Source organism: Podarcis erhardii (genome assembly GCF_964252035.2).
Source record: "Podarcis erhardii genome assembly, chromosome: 6".
In the NCBI taxonomy this organism is placed as follows: domain Eukaryota; kingdom Metazoa; phylum Chordata; class Lepidosauria; order Squamata; family Lacertidae; genus Podarcis; species Podarcis erhardii.
The window spans coordinates 14,260,262-14,280,816 of NC_138510.1; the positions used below are offsets into that span (position 1 = coordinate 14,260,262).

The 20,555-nt window shown below is 44.7% G+C and overlaps 1 long non-coding RNA gene across 1 annotated transcript in view; it reads left to right on the forward strand.

The window, feature by feature from the left end:
* The first annotated feature begins 2,379 nt into the window (after positions 1-2,379).
* LOC309345244 overlaps positions 2,380-20,555 on the forward strand; it is a 166,826-nt gene continuing 148,650 nt past the window's right edge. Inside the window, exon 1 of the long non-coding RNA XR_014158137.1 lies at positions 2,380-2,460. This is a non-coding gene — a long non-coding RNA (uncharacterized lncRNA). The remainder of the gene's footprint in view (positions 2,461-20,555) is intronic.

Consider the following 20,555-nt stretch of genomic DNA (forward strand, 5'->3'; position numbering starts at 1 on the left):
CTCCCTCTTTAAAGGGAGCGCGGCTCTTGGGGGCTTTTCTGGGAGGTGGGGGAAGGGACAGAGCTGCGTGATCCCGCTGGCTGTCCTGGCTTCTTGTTTAGCCGCACACAGCCTCTCCGGCCTGGAGAGGCTGTGCGTGGCTATGGCATAAGCCAAGACAGCCAGCGGGATGCATCCCACATGCTGTCCCGGCTTCCTCTTTAGCCACGTGCAGCCTCTGGCAAGGGGAGCCTTCATCCCCTGCCCGGGAGAGACTGAGCGCGGCTAAGGCTCCCCCAAGAGCCGTGCTCCCTCTAAAGAGTGCGTGGAGTGTGTGTGTGGCTCTTGGGGGCTTTTCCCCAAGGAAGGAGAAGGGCAGCCCTTCTCCCTCCTTGGGAAAAGCCCCCAAGAGCCGCACACACGCTCCACACGGCTCTTTAAAGGGAGCACTGACAGAGCCTCCCACCTGCATTCGCTCCATAAGATGCACACACATTTCCCCTTACTTTTTAGGAGGAGAAAAGTGCGTCTTATAGAGCGAAAAATACGGTACTTACTGCTTTTATTGCACCACTGGTGCACATGGTGCTTAGCACAAGAGGATCCATGTTCCTTTTACACTCTGTAATTCCAAAAACAAAGAAGGGGTGGGAGTGGAGGAAAGGGATACGAGGGAGGGAAAATGCCACAGTTTTTAAGAAAAGCCCATCAGCCAGTTTGTAGCCCCGTCCTAACAACTATTTCCTTAAATTCATCAAAATGACTTCTTCCTCAAACTTCCCCTCACCTGCAGAAATTTGCTGTGTCTTTAGGGTGTATGGCGCAGACTCCTTCCCCTTTTCTACAGTTAATGCTTAGCAGATTTCAACAAGTCTGCCCGGCTCTGTGTGTGAAAAAAAAAGTACAGTTTTAAGTAGTGACAAATAGAAAGCACATGCTTATTATACAACTACATTACACAACTGCTGAGCAGCTTTTATGTCATCTGCACTTAAAACAACAGACTTGTGGAGGCTTGTGCTGTTGTGTGTGTCAGTATTAGAAAGCTGAGTTGGACTGAGTAGGAATCCTAGTCGTTTGGAGTTTTGCTGCACCTATTTACCTGTTGCATTTTTATCCCACCCTTCCTCTTCAAGGAGCTCAGTGCTGCGTGTGTGTGTGTGTGTGTGTGTGTGTGAGAGAGAGAGAGAGAGAGAGAGAGAGAGAGAGAGAGAGAGAGAACCCACAATTTACACAGGAATTATGTTCCAGGGATCAGGCCTAAAGCCAAAATTGCCTATAGCCAAAACACAATTGGTTCAATAGCGGGTGGGATTGTCAAAATCATTTCCCCCCCTTTCCATCTCTTTTCAATTCTGTTTAAATTTTTTGCCATGCACGTAGAGCTGAACACACACAAGTTAAATGCTCATAAATAGCGGGATTACTGTTCAATTTCAAAACAAAAACAAAGAAAAGCAGCTTTTAAAACTTCCAAAAACAAAACAAAACAATTGCCATGGAAAACTTCTAAAAGAAGTTACAGACATAGTGGTACCTCGGGTTAAGAACTTAATTCGTTCTGGAGGTCCGCTCTTAACCTGAAACTGTTCGTAACCTGAGGTACCACTTCAGCTAATGGGGCCTCCCGCTGCTGCCATGCCGCAGCCACACGATTTCTGTTCTCATCCTGAAGCAAAGTTCTTAACCCGAGGTACTACTTCCGGGTTAGCAGAGTCTGTAACCTGAAGCGTCTGTAACCTGATGCATCTGTAACCTGAAGCGTCTCTAACCCGAGGTACCACTGTAAAAACATTCCAAGGGCAATTGCCATTACAAAAATGTTTCTATCCAATGATCTTGAGGTTGCCAGGACAACATTCCTACTCAGCCTTTCAATCTGGGATCCTTCAAGGTGGCACATGTCAAAAGAATTTGGGCAATACTCGACCACCAAGTCCCATCAGTGCCATGAGGCAAGCTGAGGCAATCGCCTCAGGTGACAGAATCCACAGGGGCAGCAGATTTGGCCTCTAGGAAATGCATTGCCTGTTACGGCTGCTGCCAAATCTGCCATCTCCACTGCAGGGCTTCCCCAATGCTGCCTCTAAAGTAGTCTCTTAGCAAATAGAAGGCACTGTTGGTCTCCCTGCAGCCTTGTTTCTGATGCAGATCTTTATTCATCTGTTCTTCCCCGGTGAGGAGGGGGACCCTACCATTTTGTGGTTCGATGCCCATGACATTTTGGCACCTGAAGCAATTTTGTTCCAGAAGTGCCTCCTTACACAAGCTTCCACAAATAGTTAGCTCCAGGCCTTTCCTGTGTGAATAACAAGGCAGGATTTACCGTATTTTTTGCTCTATAACACGCACCCGACCATAACACACACGTAGTTTTTAGAAGAGGGAAATCCGTAGGCATGCCACCCGTAGGCATTCCCTCCATAACACACACAGACATTTCCCCTTACTTTCTAGGAGGAAAAAAGTGAGTGTTATGGTGTAAAAAATATGGTATCTATTAACACACTCATAACATCAGTCATGTTACCCAGCGGCCATCTTCAGTGAGGGTGTCTGTCACATCTTCCGAATAATAATAATAATAATAATAATAATAATAATAATAATAATAATAATATTTTTTTATTTGTACCCTGCGCATTTGGCTGGGTTTCCCCAGCCACTCTGGGCTGCTTCCACAAAGACCAAAAATATACTAAGATGTCACACATTAAAAACTTCCCTGAACAGGGCTGCCTTAAGATGTCTTCTGAATGTCAGGTAGTTGTTTATCTCTTTGACATCTGATGGGAGGGCGTTCCACAGGGCGGGCGCCACTACCGAGAAGGCCCTCTGCCTGGTTCCCTGTAGCTTTGCTTCTCGCAATGAGGGAACCGCCAGAAGGCCCTCGGCGCTGGATCTCAGCGTCCGGGCAGAACGATGGGGGTGGAGATGCTCCTATCTTGGACTACAATTCCCATCTGCCCCAGCCAGCATGCTCAATGGTCAGAGGCCATGGGAGTTGTAGTCCACAGCAGCTGGAAGGCACCAGTTCAGGGAAAGCTGCAACAGCTTTTTGCGATATCCAAACACAGCCAATAGTTTCAAAGAGACATTGTGTGCGCACATGAATTTCTCTTGTCCTGCTCTTGCCACTGGTCAAACAAGTTTTTTGAAAACGTGTAAAATCACGCCAAAGCAGTTCACCACCACAAAAATGGGATGAATATGCAGAACAACACATATCATGATTCTTCTTTCAAACTGCTTTCAACACCCTGGAAAAAAAGTGCCTTCTTCCAGCCAAAGCCTGTGTCCTATTCAATTCTGGTTTTAATGTAAGAACATATTATCTGCTTTTTGGGATCAGAGAAAAGATCTATCTAGCCCAGCATTCTTCTTCCAACAGCAGCCAACCAGCCAGTTTCCTCTCCACAGTTTGGATTCTTCCTCACAGTATTGGCAGTAACTTTTAACCATAGAGGCACAGGACAATATTTTCTTATTCCTCACCCTGCACTTCAAACCCTCCCCACCCTGCCAGGAACAATGATAACAGCCGATGCTTAGCTTCATAATATCTGTCACTGGCAAAATGCAGTGCAGAGCCAGTTAATATCATATCACTGCTTTGATGCACAAAAGAAAGAGGCTTTTAAGTGCTTTTACATGTACAAAGCATTATGCTGGGTGTGGGCGGGTGAGTAAAATAACACAGAGCATTATCACAACTTTCTTTCCCCCAGATTTGCTTACCGAAGTAATCTGTACATTTTAAGTTTCCCACAGTGATATACTTTTTCAGTTTTTAAAACAACACAAACATTTTCCTTGGCTAGCTGCCTGGTGCAAAGAATAAAAATTATCAGTGCAGCTAAATGACTTTAAAATACAAGGTATTCTCTCTGAGGAGAAGCAGAGAATGTAAAAGTGATCTGTGCAGGCGTGATCCTATTCACAGGAGGCCAGGAAAAACAAACCGGGGCAGCTGACTATCTCTTGGACAGCTAAGTGATTTCTTTCTTCAGCTGTCCACCATCTCAATAAGATGCTCACGTGGTTCACCAATATTTGTTTATGTCCTCTTGGGCATGGGCTGCAAAGGCACGGCATTTAAAGTGTGTCCAGAGATGTTTCTAGGGAAGGGTTGTGCCTGGACGTGCAACTCATGATGGGGCAGATGTATTTTGCCATGTGCGCTGGCAGTCCAGTCCTATGCATGCTTACTCAGGAGTAATTACCAACAAGTGCAATGGGGTTTATTCCCAAGCAAATGCATGTAGCACCGTTGTCACACACTGCAATTTCATGCATGTTTGCTCAGAAGTAAGTCTGGGAGGATTCTGTTGTACTCAGGTTCTCGAGGCAGGCTTCCCATAGGCATCTGATGCATAGAATTGTAGAATGGGAAGGCACCACGAGGGTCCTCTACTGCAACCCCTGCAATGCAGGAAACTTTTGCCCAATGTGGGGCTTGAACCCATGGCCCTGAGATTAAGAGTCTCATGCTCTACCAATTGGCCACTATGAGAACAGGATGCTGGACTAATGGACCTTTGGCATTACTCAGTAAGGCTCTTCTTGTGTCCTTCTGCTATTGCTGATGGTGATGATTTGCACTGCAGGATGTTAGGATATAGTTCTATTCCACCTTAACAGGGTCAGGCATGACTGTTGTGTATCACATGCCTGTTTTCTCACTGGGAACTTCCGTTGTATGTTGCTTTTGTATTAAGGCTGTTTTGCTGGACATGAAGGCAAGCAGTCATGTTTTTCTTCGTTCCTGAACACGCTGAATAAATGCTGTAAAAATGCTTGCACAACTCTGTCTGCATCTTCCGTTGTGGATGATTTATACACTCTGCTGACAGAGTATGCATGGGTCTCGGAATGTACCTGAGGCCCGTGTCGCTAATTGACTGATCCTGTTCCACGGGAGACCAGTGATCGTCCGGAGCCAGCTGGGGGCCTGCCTGTTGCCCCTCTCTCCCTGACAGTATCCCAACAGTCTCAGTTTCAGTCCCCATTATCTCCAGGTACAACAGGGAGAGATCCCTGCTTGAAGGCCTGGACAGTCACAGCCAGTCAGTGTAGACAAGACTGTTACAGAACCTGGGTGCTTCTCCCTGTCTCTCTGTCAAGCGGTGGCAAGAGCCCATGGGGTTCCAGGCACTCACCCAGGGGCTGTTGTCCTTTGAAGAACTGTCGTAGCTTTTAGAAACATGGTTTATTTCTTAAGAAATATAGTTGAGGGAGTCCAGATCTTACAGCACGGTCATTTCAAGAGGGACTTGTCCCCCACAGCAGGGCAGCCCTGGGGTACAAGGCATCTCTCCCAGGCAGCTTGCGGCCAGCCTGCCCAAGATGGACCCCAGTCTTTATTTTGCCTTCTTCTTCCCAGAGCCCCTTGCTCAAAAACTCTCTTTTCATGTCAGTTCGAACACAGACCCTATTACCTTGGCAACGCCTGTCTCGCCAGGCCAAAGGATTCCTCTCAGATGGTCCAGCAACACCTTTTGTCATGTTAATGCCTCTATCTATCCCAGGTGAGGAAAAGGAAACTTAGCCTGTTCTTTTCCACTGGCCTGCAATCTTCCCTTCAATACTCCAAATAACCAAAATCCTATCATTTATTAATTTATAGGGTTTAGGGCTAGATATACTCATGGCCTGACAGTATAAGGTAAGCATCCTGGGTCCCTATGCCACCTGCTCCTCTATTCTTTCTTACTGTATTTGGGTAAGAATTGCATGCAGATGAAGGGGATGGAAAGTTTGAAGGACCCTGTGTGAGAGACAGGGAAGGGGAGACTTCCCAATGCGAGAGGCTAGGATGCCACATCTTTTTGTGTATGGGACAAAAGTTAAGATACACTTGTGAGAGAGGATCTGGCATTCTTTCTCTTTTTCTCTTCTCTTCGTTTCTCTCTTTTTGTTATTCTCTGTGTAGGTCTGCTTGTATTTTTTTCCTTCAGGGATCTCATGAGGGAAGCGTGAAGATCTTCAGAAGTTGGCTTCCTGTTCAAAGCCGGGTTCCATGCGCATGGAATAAGACTGCAGCTGGCTCTGTTCCTTTAATGGCCAGGAGCCTATCAGTTTGAGAAAGGATGTTTAAGCACATTTGCCCTCTCCTCTTCCTTATTAGCACAGGCTGTGGAAAGGCGGGGGGGGGGGGGGCGGACGGCGGCAGGGAGAAGCCATAAAGTTCCAAGCTCTGTCGTGCTGAATTCCTTGGCAGTTTCCAAAAGGCGCCTGGGAAGTGAGGCGAAAGCTTCCAATATCAGATAATGACTGATATACAGCATGTGTGTCACTCACAGTGTTTGGCTATAAAAATGGGTTTACTAGACAGTAAATATCTTCTCAAATAGGCGACACCGGCCTTTTCTGTTTCTTCCTTCTCTCTCCCCCCTCCCCTTTAAAAAGAAAACATTATTCTTTTCGCACACCAATGGAAAACAGAACACATCAGGGACCGGAGTTTGTATTGGGTGAACACAGAGTTCCTACAACTGCCAGCTTCAGCTTTGAAAGGGGTTTAAAGAAAGCTAGAGCTGCAACCCTGAGCACACACCGTGGCAAATAAACCCACATACCTAGGATCAGGCTGCACGACTTGGGTTTAAAGAACATTTCTGAGAAGGCTGAGAGCTACGCAAGTATGTGAGAGTCGCCTCTGAAGTTTACCACTTTAAATTGTTAAAAGAACTTCCTAAACACAATTTTATTGTCTCTTTATTATAATGTTAGCTACTTCAAGAGATTGGCTTAGGGCTAGCAGGGTTGGTAAGAGGGATAGTACTGTAATGCAATAATAAAGAAACTATAGAAGCAGAATCCGTTCTAGTTTTCTTTACTGCACACCCTGGGGAATATTCATATTGCAATAGACTGCAACAAAATGCACTTAAAGTGAGAGAGCGCCTGCTGTCTCCTTTTTCCCACCCTCGGAGTCTTTGTGTGTGTGTGTTTGATATCGCACATCATTATTTGTTTTCTGGTTTTCAAGATATTTAATTTCTTCCATTTTACTTCCAGCATTTACAGGCCCCTCACTAACAAAAAAGCTGTCAGGTCTGCTTTCAAACACAAAATAAAACAAGTCAAAAATTCAACAGCAATAAAAATCAGCAAAATTTGACATAACTAGAATTCAGAAAGCAGACGAGGGGAAAAACAGGAGTTAAACAAGGTTAAATGGCATAGAAAACAGATTTGTAAAGGTGCCGGAAAATTAAAAAGTGTCCCTGCTAAATGAAGTTGTTATAGGAATTATATGGTCTCAAATGTAGAATGAATGTTGATAATTGCACAAGGTAAACACACATTCCTAAGTATATAAACCACATGTCTAAAATAGTATGGGAGAGCAACCCAAAAGCCATCTTGGCTCTACTAGAGACTCTCAATATTTCCTCTGCCTCCTTAATCCCCCTTGCCTGAGAACATGTAGGCAGACAGCAATCAGGGAAAGTTCCTGAAGGGATTCCCCTCCTATATCTATGAATCTCCTTTGTATTGTCATTGTTTGCCCAGATGCTCTACATTGAGGGATGCCTTACGGCCGTCCTGATTGTCTTACCCAATGCTAATATTTTGTGTAAACTGTGTCAGGAACTATTTAAAACTATTTAAATTCTCTCTTTTTAAAAAATAATAATATTTATTAAGGTTTTAAAGGTTACAGAAAGAAAAAGAAAACACACCAAATTAAACACAGATTTGTAACAAACAGAAAAATAGATACAATTAAACCAAAAAGAAAAAAAAGAAAAGAAAAAAAATACAACGAACCTTCCCATAGCTTATCTTTCATTTGCTTGTTTCCTTGACCTCCTCGCACCTCCCTTTTTTGTATTCTAGTTCGGTTAGCTATTTCAACAAATCCTTTCCATCCTTCCCAATTTTTATCCTAATACAATGTAACTTTACCTTCTCTCCTTTCATCCATTAACAATCTATTTTTACTTAATCCTTTATAATACTTCTGCTAAAGCCACATAACTTTAAAACTTGCTAAATTCTCAGGAATATCACACCTTGGCCTGCCTGAGCCACAGTAACCCCACCTTATGTGTGACGTAATTTCTGGCCGTTTGTAGAGGGGATGCACTGGCGGAGGAAGAGGAGTGCGGGGGGAGCACACGGGCCCCGGCAGCGCGATCCTGGCAGGGTGCCATCACGGCTGCTTCCCCACACGCCCCCCAGGACGCGTGCCAGCCCTGCCCCCGCCCCCGCCCCCGCTTGCTCTCTGCCCCCCCCCGCAACTCTGGCAGGGTGCCATCACGGCTGCTCCCCCACACGCCCCCCAGGACGCGTGCCAGCCCTGCCCCCGCCCCCGCCCCCGGCCCCGCTTGCTCTCTGCCCCCCCCCCCCCCGGTGCCAGACCATGAAGCTCCACCACTGAGGGGATATCCTTCTTCTCCACGCCAAAATGTAAACCCTTAAAAAGAGATGTTTCTTCTTGGTTCTGGGTCTCTCTTGCCTCCTTGCTAGGAGGGGAGGGAACTCTGTTGCAACAGAAAAATGAAGTTCTGCTTTTGCTGCATCCTTTCTCCATCCATTCATCTCTGACCAATCATGGACTTAGCGGACTCAGTCCTTTGGGGTGGGGGGTGGGGTTGGGCATCAAAAGCCAACCACCCCTATTTTTCTATATTGAAGTGAAGCAGGTAACTATGCTACAGAGTTCTCCAAACTTAAGAACTGCCCACTTTCTTGATTTTTTTTTTTTTAAAGAGATGGGAAGACTTGAACTTTGAGTTCTGGGCTGAATGAATGCCAAAAATGCATGGATGGGGAACCTTTAGCCCTCCAGATGTTGCTGAACTGCAACTCCCATCAGCATCAGCACACATGACCAATGGCCTGGTGTTGAAAGAATCTCAGCAACATTTGGGAGGCCAAAGCTTCCCTCCACCTGCTGTAAAACGAAAGGTGAGTTTCTACCATGTCCAATGGCCCCGCCAACCCCTTCTGGCTCTGGCTACGTTTACCTATATGTTTACCTTGCATATAAAAACCATCACAACCTGATAGCCTGGCAGGATATAAATCTGAATTTCAGAAAGATTAATTCAATTTGGTGCTCATCTAAAATTTCCTTCCTTCCAGGGAACAGTTCTTTTTATTATATTTTTTTAAGTGGTCTCATGCGTGTGTTTTCAAATGCAGTAAATAGTCTTGTTCTGAGCTCTTTGCCTTTCTTAGACTCTGACATAAGGAGGCTATAAATTATTTCTTTCTATAAAAGGCAGGGAGGTAAATCCTTGGCAGAATGTGCAGAGAATTAGCCACTTAACTCCCATTAGCATTAATAAGAACGGAATATTTATTTACTCCACAGCACATAAATCACAACCTTGTAACTTCTACAATTTCTTAACTATAATGTTTCCATTGTTCCCTTGGCTCCTGGTTATCCACCTCAAATATTTACCGGAGGTGTTGGCTTCAAAGAAGTGGGGTGACCTCGCTGAGACTTTGCTCTTTCCTGTCATCATAGCAGCTGTAAAACTCCATGCTGATTGTACCAGGGTGGTGAAGTCATTGAAGATTCTGGGACTGTGAACACATTGTCAGCTTAAAAACGCAGCCGGATCCTTCTTTTTCTCAATTGAGATCGAAGGTGGAAATGCATCAGAATGCAGTATTTCATAAGAAACGACAGGATAGATATGGATTGTTGCTCACACCTCCACACCGGACCTAGTTAAACTATGAAAGTCGCTCCCATGGGAGGCAGCAATGGCCACCAACTTGGATGGCTTTGAAAGACGATTAGACAAATCCATGGAGGACAACACTATAAAAGCCTACTAGCTATGATGAACATGTCCTACCTCCAGGGATGCCCTGCTGCCACACCCCGATGGGGGCAGTGGTCTAAACCACTGAGCCTCTTGGGCTTGCCGATCAGAAGGTCGGCAGTTCAAATCCCAGTGATGGGGTGAGCTCCCGTTTGAAAGCACGCCAGTGCAAGTATATAAATAGGTACCGCTGCGGCGGAAAGGTAAACGACGTTTCCATGCACTCTGGCTTCCACCACGGTGTCCCAGTGTGCCAGAACCGGTTTTATCATGCTGGCCACATGACCCAGAAAGCTGTCTGTGGACAATCACCGGTTCCCTCAGCCTGAAGCGAGATGAGCACTGCAACCCCATAGTCGCCTTTGACTGGACTTAACTGTCCAGGAACCCTTTACCTTTAGCTTACCTAGTGGCCCACGTGGTCCAGAATCCTGTTCTCATAGTGGCCAACCGGGGGTCCTTTACCATTTTAGGGGTGCAAAATCTGTAGGGGTGGCAAGGGGAGATCTTGAGTTGCCAGGCAAACTGGAGTGGGTACGATCGCTAACCCAGCCACAGCTCTGCTTGAGCATGCTTCCTTAGAGATGGGCCGCATCCGCTCTATCAGAAAACATTAAAAAAAACTCGCCTTGAACTGAATCATTTTCAGTATCTTTCTAGGTTAGTATTATCTACATGCCCTGGCAGTGGCTTCCTGGCAGAGGTCATCTAAAATGCTGTTAAGTGGGAATGACAGGAACTAAAGTGGCCATGGGTCAGGGTAGGAAACTGGATTCTGCTGATGGGCCACATCCTCACCTCCATGCACCTGGGGCCCTGCACCTGTCAATCACCTGACATCACAGCGATGCCAGATGACCTGCTTTCCTTTGCCCATGATGGCGCTTGCAAAGCTCTGAAGGTGGTGTTGGCTGATTGGTACCATCTGCAAACTCTGCTTTCAGGCCAGCTGCATCTTTGCCTGCCCCATACCTGAAATGTGGGTGTGGCTTGGTGAAAATGGCCTCACAGGCTAAATGGGGAGGCCTGGTGTGAATGATTAAGCTAAGGGATGGCGGTTCCTCACTGCTGCCATTTGCTTGAATAGCTCTCCAAGTCTGGTTTAACGACAATGGACCATCAGAAGGGACAGCAGGAGGAGCCTTTTGAAATTGCCCCATCAACAGTTTGTACCTGGGCACCAGACTGAGCAGATACCCAGTGGCCAAGTGGTCACAGTCTTTCCCACTATGGTGAGATTGATCGCAATGCTGTATAAATTATCAAAAATTGTTGTGTCTATGCATATAAATTAGCATATATAATATCCCCTTGCCTTCCCCCTTTAATAATAATAATAATAATAATAATAATAATAATAATAATGTTCTTTCTGTGATGTACAAGTGGCCACAGGAGACTAGATCCAGGACTTTCTGCTTGCCAAGCCTAAGCTAGGGCCTCTATGGACATATATGAAGCTTCTCTGTTCTGAGGTAGATCAATGACCCTCTCTTCTGTTTTGAGCAAAGGCCTCAGGAGTACTGAGGTCAGAGAAGGCTGAAATAGTACCTTGGACAGCTCCAGGCAAGACTCAGGCTGGAGCCTTGGTAAGCGCAGAGCTCAGATGTTGCTCCAGCAGCACTTGTCCTCAGGCTGAGCCTTAAATAGGAGCTGCGACTCTATTGCAGTTGCTAGTTCTAGAAAATGCAGGAAGGGGATTGTGATGCTGTGTTTGCTCTTCCCTTGGGCATGTGGTTGACTTCTGTGAGAACAGGATACTAGTCTTCTTGTGTTCTTTAAATATCAAAACCAGCACTTTGAATTGAGCCCAGAAATAGGGGTGCCACACGCCCGGATTTTCCTGTGTTACCGGAAAAATCCGAGGGCTCCCTTGGACAAAAAGTAAAGACACCAACCAGAGTAAATTGGAGCAAATCAGCAGCCTGTAGGCTTGGCCTTTATTGGCTGTTGCAACAGGGTGCTCCCCTCAGTTGCAGGTGAGAGGAAAGACACAGAAAAATGGTGTGCAAGACCTTATAAAAACTTTTGAAATTCCCCTCCTCTAGGTCCAGCCCACCCCCAGAAACATCATGCATATATTACAGAAAGGAGGGGTTGAGGGAGGAGTTGTGGTGGTAACCTGAGTGTCCTGTCACCTGGCTGGTTCCCTTCTCCTCCTCCCCATGAGTCATTTTCTGAAGACAAATGTAGTCGCAGTTTCCTGCCCCCTGAGGGAAGATCTGATCATTGTCCTTTGTTCCAGTCCATGCTGAATCCACTCCCATATGCAAGTTCTTTGTGATCTTGATTGTCTTCTGTCTAGGACCATCAGGGTTGGCATAGCAATTGGGCAGGGCTCCTGTGGATGTGCTGGGATGGTGAAGGGATTATGGCTGCCCTGTATCAAACCTTCCCCATTTTGTAGTCCTTCCTTCATGGAGTAAAATAAAAGTAGAACAGTGCAAATCCGATGCATGGTTGATTTTCTATGAATTTATAACAGAAGCGTAGCATATGTAGTGTGTGAGTGTGACTGTGTGTGAAGTTTGTACAAACTGAATGATGGGGGGGGGGGTGTTTCCTGCTACACCTGGACATTACCGGGATTTCAAAGGCGGAATTGACAGCTCAACAACTTCCAGGATGTCCTGGTTTTTACTTTTTGAAATATGGCAACCCTACCAGAAACAATTTGGCAACAACAGTGAAGTTGGGCAACAATAGGTTTTATATGTTCATGCCATCTTGTTCCAGTTAACAATCTAGTTGCTCCTTGCGGCACTAGACAGTAGTTTCCAAACTCTCTTCAAAGGCCGCCCCACGCACAGCACACTGAAGCAACCTATCCATTAAGTAATGTCTACTTGTTTTTAAATTCTGTTGATATTCTCTGTATTTTAGGTACTCATGGACAAACATAAACACAATATTATGCAGCTTGTAAAATTCCTTACATAAATAAAACATGCTGAATCTATGGAGGCCTACTGTGGAACTGGTAAATACAGAAGCTTGGGCTGTTGCACTATTAACCCAATTCTTTTGTGCTCCTACCCTCAAGTGGCTTCAAGTTTCCCTGTTTATCTTTGCCAATAAATCAACTGTTCCTTTGCTACAAGTCAGTGTGTTTGCAGGAACCCACCAGGGGTTAGTACAGAGGCAGCTACTCAGGCCAGCAGTGCCTGCCTCCCATCACGAGTATACTTGCACACTACAGCTTTTCAAATTCATGTCAACATTTTTATAAAAGAGAAGCAATTAGCAATAAGAATAACATAGCCAGTGAACTTAGTTCCCCCCTCCACCATGTGTTTTAATGATTGATAGTTCATTTTATAATTAATGAAAAATCCTATAATGTCTATTTGGATTGTCATATTATGCTTCAAAATGAATTAGCATTGTAATGATGCGTATTTTTGCTCTTATGTACTGCTTTGGGTACATATATGTGGGGAAGTGGTGTACAAATTGAAATAATAAAGTAAAGCATTTATTTCATATTTGTTTATATTTATTTTTCTAGACAGTCTCTCTCTATGTGTCTAGCACATCTCATCCCCAAAGACTTGCAAATTCAACAAACGATTGTCTAACTGAACTGCTAAAGAATCCTTCTGGTTTATCAGTCTTTACTATACATAATATGATCCAATATTTATCTACATCTTAGGTAGTTTAGGTGGTATCCTAAACTATTAATCAGAGCAGCATGAATTGAAACTTCAGCAGCAAAAATATCAACTGGCATAAGAATAGTGGCTAACTCAGGAGTCTGCCTAAACCTGGCAGGAAGTAATTCCCAAGTATGAAATACATGCACAAAACACCTTTCATGAATGACACTGCTAAGTAAATGCTAGTGGCAACGAAGGTAGGATTGGTCCTCAGTGAACATTTACCGTATTTTTCACTCTATAAGACGCACCCGACCATAAGACGCACCTAGTTTTTAGAGGAAAATAAGGAAAAAATATTCTAAATCAAATGTGGTTGAAGAGGAAGGAGGAGGGAGGTTCAGGCTAAGGAGCCGTCGGTCCGTCCGCCCCTTTGGGGCAGCTGGATCTGATGGCCACCTAGCAGCACTGTCCCTGCTGGGGGGATTGGAGGAGGCAGGCGAAACGAAGTGACACTCTTCAGTGTAGCAGGAGGGGGAAAGGAAGGGGGCCTGTAAGGGTTCCCTTCCTTTCCTCCTCCCGCTTTGCTGAAGAGGCCCTGCACTGCAGAGCAAGAGGGAGAGCTGCGCAGCGCCTCTTGGTCTGCTGGGTTCCCAGCGAAGCAGGATAAGGGACAGAAGGGGTCCGTAAGGGCTCCCTTCCGTCTCTCATCGTGCATCGCTGTGAAGGCATCACAACAAGAGGCGCTGCGCAGCTCTCCCTCTTGCTCTGCTGGCTTCAGTGATAGCTGCACAGCCTGCATTTGCTCCATAAGACGCACACAAATTCCCCTTACTTTTTAGGAAGAAAAAAGTACATCTTATACAGCGAAAAACACAGTATATTGTGGAGAGGTATTTGTACACAAGTGCAATATCCCTAGGTGGTGCTATTACAGGTGTATTTTGTGAATCGAGGAGGGATCAGTAAATTCAACCAAACTCAAAGCATTAAAGGTAAGGTTAAAGGTTAAAGGTGCATATAGCTTCCCTGAATGATGGTGTCTGGAAACAGGGGACATTTGCAGGGGGCAGGGGACATCTGACGGGAATAGGGCATGTCCTATTCACTGCCTATCATCTGCCTTAAAATTCATATGTGGGACAGAAATCATATGTAATACAGTATTGTAGAATTATTATTTTTGCTCAGCTATTTGTGCGTGTGCGGAAAGCCTGCATGCTTTTGGAACATGGTCCTTGACTTTCAAAGATGTCAGGGAACTTTTGTTGAAGGTCCATCTACGAATGCAATAAAGCCACCACCAGCATCATCAACACCCTGAAATCAGCAGAAGGAAACTCAATCTGGATTTGTGCTCAGGTCCTGTTTGCAGGCTTCCGATAGGCATCTGCTTGGTCACTGTTGTTAAGTATAGTAATTTAATTCACTGAAATGGTAAAATACTTGCATGCGTTATTATGTGTTTAAATTTGATTGGCTGGTAACTGAATTCTAGAGCGTTCTCTAGTAGTTCTAATGTGATTGGCTAACGTTGGTCACATGGAAGGTGACGGAGAGGCTCCATTTTATGCGAAGCAAGATGATGGCTGTGTTTCAGGATCCACTGTGAACACTGCTAAGTTGAATCGAGTGTTGGAGTGCTTCTTCTCTGCTTGGAAGGAAGAGAGCAAAGCTGCAGGAGAAGGTAAATGTGGACATCTCTCAAAGAAGCTGTAAGGCATGACCTAACTGAGATGCAGAAGGCTAAGTGCCTAGTTCTGGGAGGAGAAGAAAATACAGTTGTTTGTAAGTTAGAAGAAGAGACTATAAGCCCATGCTTGGAGAAGAATGTGACTGTAAATATGTTTTAATTCATCTATAGCCATAAGTTTCTGCAAGTACAGTGGTACCTCGGGTTAAGTACTTAATTCGTTCTGGAGGTCCGTTCTTAACCTGAAACTGTTCTTAACCTGAAGCACCACTTTAGCTAATCGGAGCTCCCGCTGCACCGCCGGAGCACGATTTCTGTTCTCATCCTGAAGCAAAGTTCTTAACCCGAGGTACTATTTCTGGGTTAGCGGAGTCTGTAACCTGAAGTGTATGTAACCTGAAGCATATGTAACCCGAGGTACCACTGTAAAATTTTTGAACATTAAAGGATGGACATTGGTTTAATTTCCATGGTTTGAGCTTCCTAACTGCGTTTTCGCTATTTTTACTTCAACAACTGTGACAAAAGGATGCTAAAATGGATAGGCCATTTGGACGAATCCAAAAGGCTCTTCTTGTGGTCACTTCCCAGAAAACCTTCACTCAGCAAGGCCTGTCCTTTTATGGAGTTGTTTCACAGTTTCCTCAAAATGCAGAGCTGAACGTCCCCGCAGGCCATTCCGTTTGGCCAATATTTTGAGCTGCCTTTTTATTTCAAGTGTATTGAAAGCGTAGCTTTTATCGCAGTTGACCTTATTGCTAATGGCACCTGTCAGGTTCCTACAGAGACTGGAATGAGTCCCGTCTCCGAGTTTGTTTTCATAGCTCTAAAAACAGAGACAGGGATTCACCAGGAGGTCGTTACATAATATTCTGCCATTTGTTGCGGATCCTTTCCCCCTTTGTGAACAAAGAGGCTATTTTCAGTCATTTCACACAAGGGTGCTGAAGTCATGTCTAGATTGGCACAATATGGGGCTAATTCATGCTATATCAATATATATATTGGGTAACTCACAGACAAAGCACACGGCATAACGGTAGTCACATTATGTTATTTTTATTGTGTTTGTAGGCCACCTTTCTCTTCCAAGGAGCTCAAAGTGGCATACATGGTTCTCCTCTTCCTCATTTTCCCAATCAATGGAGGAGGACTCCGTTGTCTCACTAGACAGACAGACACCGACAACATTCTCCTCCACAAGATCTCATGCTGACTATCCTGTGACTGTAAGGCTATTTCATGAACATCTGTTCTTCAGATCAGCATCTGAGTACCCAATAATAGCAGTTCAGATGCAACAGTATCTGACAGTTGTTCCCAATATTTGGCTATAGACATGAAGTAACAGTATATGACAGTACAGTGGCCGCTGGTGCCCATTGAGACTGGTAGGGCGGAAGGAAGGGAGCTTAACAGTAGGTGGCGCTAGAGCCAATGACAGGCGGAGACTACTTGTTCTGGTTTTGTCCCCATCCTCCTCCCTGCTGAGTTCTACAAGGGCAACAATAAGACTAAAAGGAGAAAGCTGACAAGTGGTGCTGCCGGTCCTGGGACTAGTTATAAGTAAGCAGACAGGCAGGTAGAGCCTGTTAAAGAGCAGACCAAGTTTGGTGAGGCAGTGTCCCATTTTCCCTAATAGATGAGCCTCCATGGTGGCAGTATCCGCTGCAAGACTTCTAATAAATTTCATCTGTGCTTCAGTAACTCATTTAAGCTTCAATCATAGCCACACTTATCTGGGACCTTCTGAGCATAGGCATCCATCTACAAGGTGTGACTGGAAAGTTCGGTGAACGGTCACAGAAATCGGACAGTGAGAAATATTTGAACATTCATATCTTATAGGCCTCCAAAGTAGGCCCCCTCCGATACAATGCACAGTTGACAATGTTCATAGAACTGTTGGAAACTTCTGGAGAAGTCCTCTTTTCGTACTGCTTTCAGTTCCCTCATCACAGCAGCTTGGACGTGTGAAATGTTGGAAAATCTGTGCCCTTTCAGTGCAGATTTCAGCTTTGGAAAAAGAAACAAATCTGGTGGGGCACAGTCTGACCCCCTCCTTTGGTAATCCTCAGAGAGTTTGGTAAACTCTAGCCCAATGGCTGCCATTAATTTGATTTTGAATTGATTTAAAACTGAATTGATTTTAGAATGTTGTGTTACTTTTACAGTGTACCTCGGGTTAAGTACTTAATTCATTCCGGAGGTCCGTTCTTAACCTGAAACTGTTCTTAACCTGAAGCACCACTTTAGCTAATGGGGCCTCCTGCTGCTGCCATGCTGCTGGAGCACGATTTCTGTTCTCATCCTGAAGCAAAGTTCTTAACCCAAGGTAATATTTCTGGGTTAGCGGAGTCTGTAACCTGAAGCAAATGTAACCCGAGGTACCAGTGTATTGTTGTTAGCCGCTCTGAGCCTGGCTTCGGCTGGGGAGGGTGATATATAAATTTATTATTATTATTATTATTATTATTATTATTATTATTATTAAGGGTGGGACAACTCAGTAACCTCAGTAACGATTTCACGTGGGATATGCAATTCTTCCGCCATCATTTGGATGGACAAATGCTGATCCCACATCAATAACTCACAAACTCTGTTGACATTTGCCGCTGTTCTGCTCATCGATGGTCTGCCAGATTGAGGGTCATCTTCAATGGTTTGCCACCCTTCACGGAAATGCTTAAACCACTCATACACTGTCTTTTGAGTTACAGCTTCATCTCCTGTCAGGGAACTGCCATAAGGGCCGGAGGGAGAGAGCGGGCTCTGGAGGGATTCCAGAGAGCGTCCCGGGATGGGGAGAGGCAGCCCATCTTCTGGGGAAGAGAATCAGCATAGCACCAGTGGGGAAGGGGGGCAGATGGGGGAATCGGCGAGGCGGTCCCATGACTCCTTGCCGGGGACCAGCGGGGAGAGTAGGGGTCCTCCGCTGCCTACACCCTCCTTGCTTCCGCGCAGGGAAAGTAGGAGGAAACTAGGTGTCAAAGAGCTTCTTTGCTGGAAGAAGTTCAAGAAATGCCCACTGACGGATTCTGCCAGTGATTGAGACAGCCACAGGTGAGTGGCTGTCCGGACAGAAAAGGTTCACTCAGGCAGCCCAGCCAGGTGTTGCACCGGTTTACGCACGAGCAACCCCTAGAACCATTACATCTCCCTACACAATTGTGAGCATTTTGTGGGTTAATGATGCCGATTGTATGTTCAAATATTTCTCGCTGTCTGATTTCTGTGACCATTCATCAAATTTTCTGGTCGCACCTTGTATATAGACCAATAAAAGCCATCAGTTTTAAACACTGTGGCCAAATCTCCTAATTCTAATATCTAAAGTTGATGTCAAAATCCAGATTTCAAAACTCACGAAATCGTCAACCTTTGCAAAATGTAATGCTTCCTTGAACGAGCAATTGCATACAGAACAGTTATGCAAGCATCTTGCTGCTGCACGTTCAGGGCTCTGAACCTCAGCGAAGAAGAGTGTCTCATCCCTACAGAGGATTTAGCAGCGCATGCAATCTATTATGCATTTCACGGGTTCCCTATTAAGAGATTAGGGGAAATATATCTCAAAACTGTGAAATGAGAGCCTAATGATTTGTCAACGTCTGATGGCACCTTTCCATGGAGCTGGCAGGGCATTTTGCTGGAACCTCGTGTCGCACTTACATGTTCAAAAGTAACTATTGGCAACCAGCTCCAGACTTGGGAGGCTGCTTCCAAACTCTGTAGGAAAAATCTCCCTAAGGCCACTTCATTTAAAATGAGCCTAAGCCTTTCTAAAGCATATAATTATGTTTCATCCTTGCGGTCTTATCTTGCATTAGCTTTAATTGCCCTTGAAACTTGGCAACATCTTCCTATCCATTTAAAGAAATTAAACACTTCAGGGTTTTGTTTTTATAGAACTTTTGATATTAAAGTGCCTTGGTTCAGCCTCCTCCTCCTTGTGATCCACTTATGTTTTTTCTCCCTGCCCTTCCCAGAAAACACACATACAAAGACAGAATTAAACAGAGACAGAATTAACTTGGAGTAACCAGCAAGCCAGAATTCATTTAGGTGAATTTAGGAGGGGTCTGGTTAATTTATAAAACGGAAAGTGCTAAAACTTGGGGTATAGCCAACTAAGGCCCCACCTGAACTATAAATTTAAAGCATTATTATACTACATTAAATAGCCATGGCTTCCCCAAAGGATCTTGGGAACTATAGTTTGTTAATGGTGCTGAGAGTTGTTAGGCGATCCCTATTCTCCTCACAGAGCAACAATTTCCACCTTTTACTTGTGTAGGTGTAGTCATAGTTGTTATTCTTTATTAATCTTGCTAGTCACATGTTATCTGAAGTACTTGTTGATGGAATAACACTTTTATTACTCCTATGCTTTATTCTGTGCTATGAATTTTAAATGTTTAAGTTGTTCTGTGCTTTAATATTTTGTAAGTCAGGTTGAGAAGTTTTGTAAACTGTGATGAACTATTGATAACAGCAGTGCTTTTTCTTTTAAAAAATGTTTAGGGGTACTCTCATTTTCCTACTCATATTGAAATAATGGCCCTCAATGAGGCCAAACTTAGATTCACAAAATGTTTAGGGGTATGCGTCCCCTTGCGTCCCCCCCCTCCGAAAAAAGCACTGGATAATAGTAATAATAATACATCTCACCCTGCAAAAAAAATGAGAGGTCCCATCAATATTGGCATACTGCTGGCTCTTGAAGACAGACCTGTTTAGACCAGCTATTCCCTGATCTCCAGACTTGAACCTCCTGTTTTAATTTCTGTTTTTGCTTGTCATGTTGTTTTTCTCCGTATGCCTGTTTTGCTGCACATTTTAACTGTGTGCATTTTAATTTTTTGGTGGATTTGTTTTACTGCGGCTATATTTTTCATCAGTGACAAACCTAGACAGCACCTTTAAAAGCAGAGACATCACCTTGCCAACAAAGGTCCGTATAGTTAAAGCTATGATTTTCCCAGTAGTGTTGTATGGAAGTAAGAGCTGGACCATAAAGAAGGCTGATTGGCGAAGAATTGATGCTTTTGAATTATGGTGCTGGAGGAGACTCTTGAGAGTCCCATGGACTGCAAGAAGATCAAACCTATCCATTCTTAAAGAAATCAGCCCTGAGTGCTCACTGGAAGGACAGATCCTGAAGCTGAGGCTCCAATACTTTGGCCACCTTATGAGAAGAGAAGACTCCCTGGAAAAGACCCTGATTTTTGGAAAGATTGAGGGCACAAGGAGAAGGGGACGACAGAGGACGAGATGGTTGGACAGTGTTCTCGAAGCTACCAGCATGAGTTTGACCAAACTGCAGGAGGCAGTGGAAGACAGGAGCGCCTGGCGTGCTCTGGTCCATGGGGTCACGAAGAGTCGGACACGACTAAATGACTAAACAACAACAACTTATTTTTCATAGTCTGTTTTGTACCTACTTAGACGCCATTTTGGCAGTCATGGTGTATGTAAATTATTATTAGT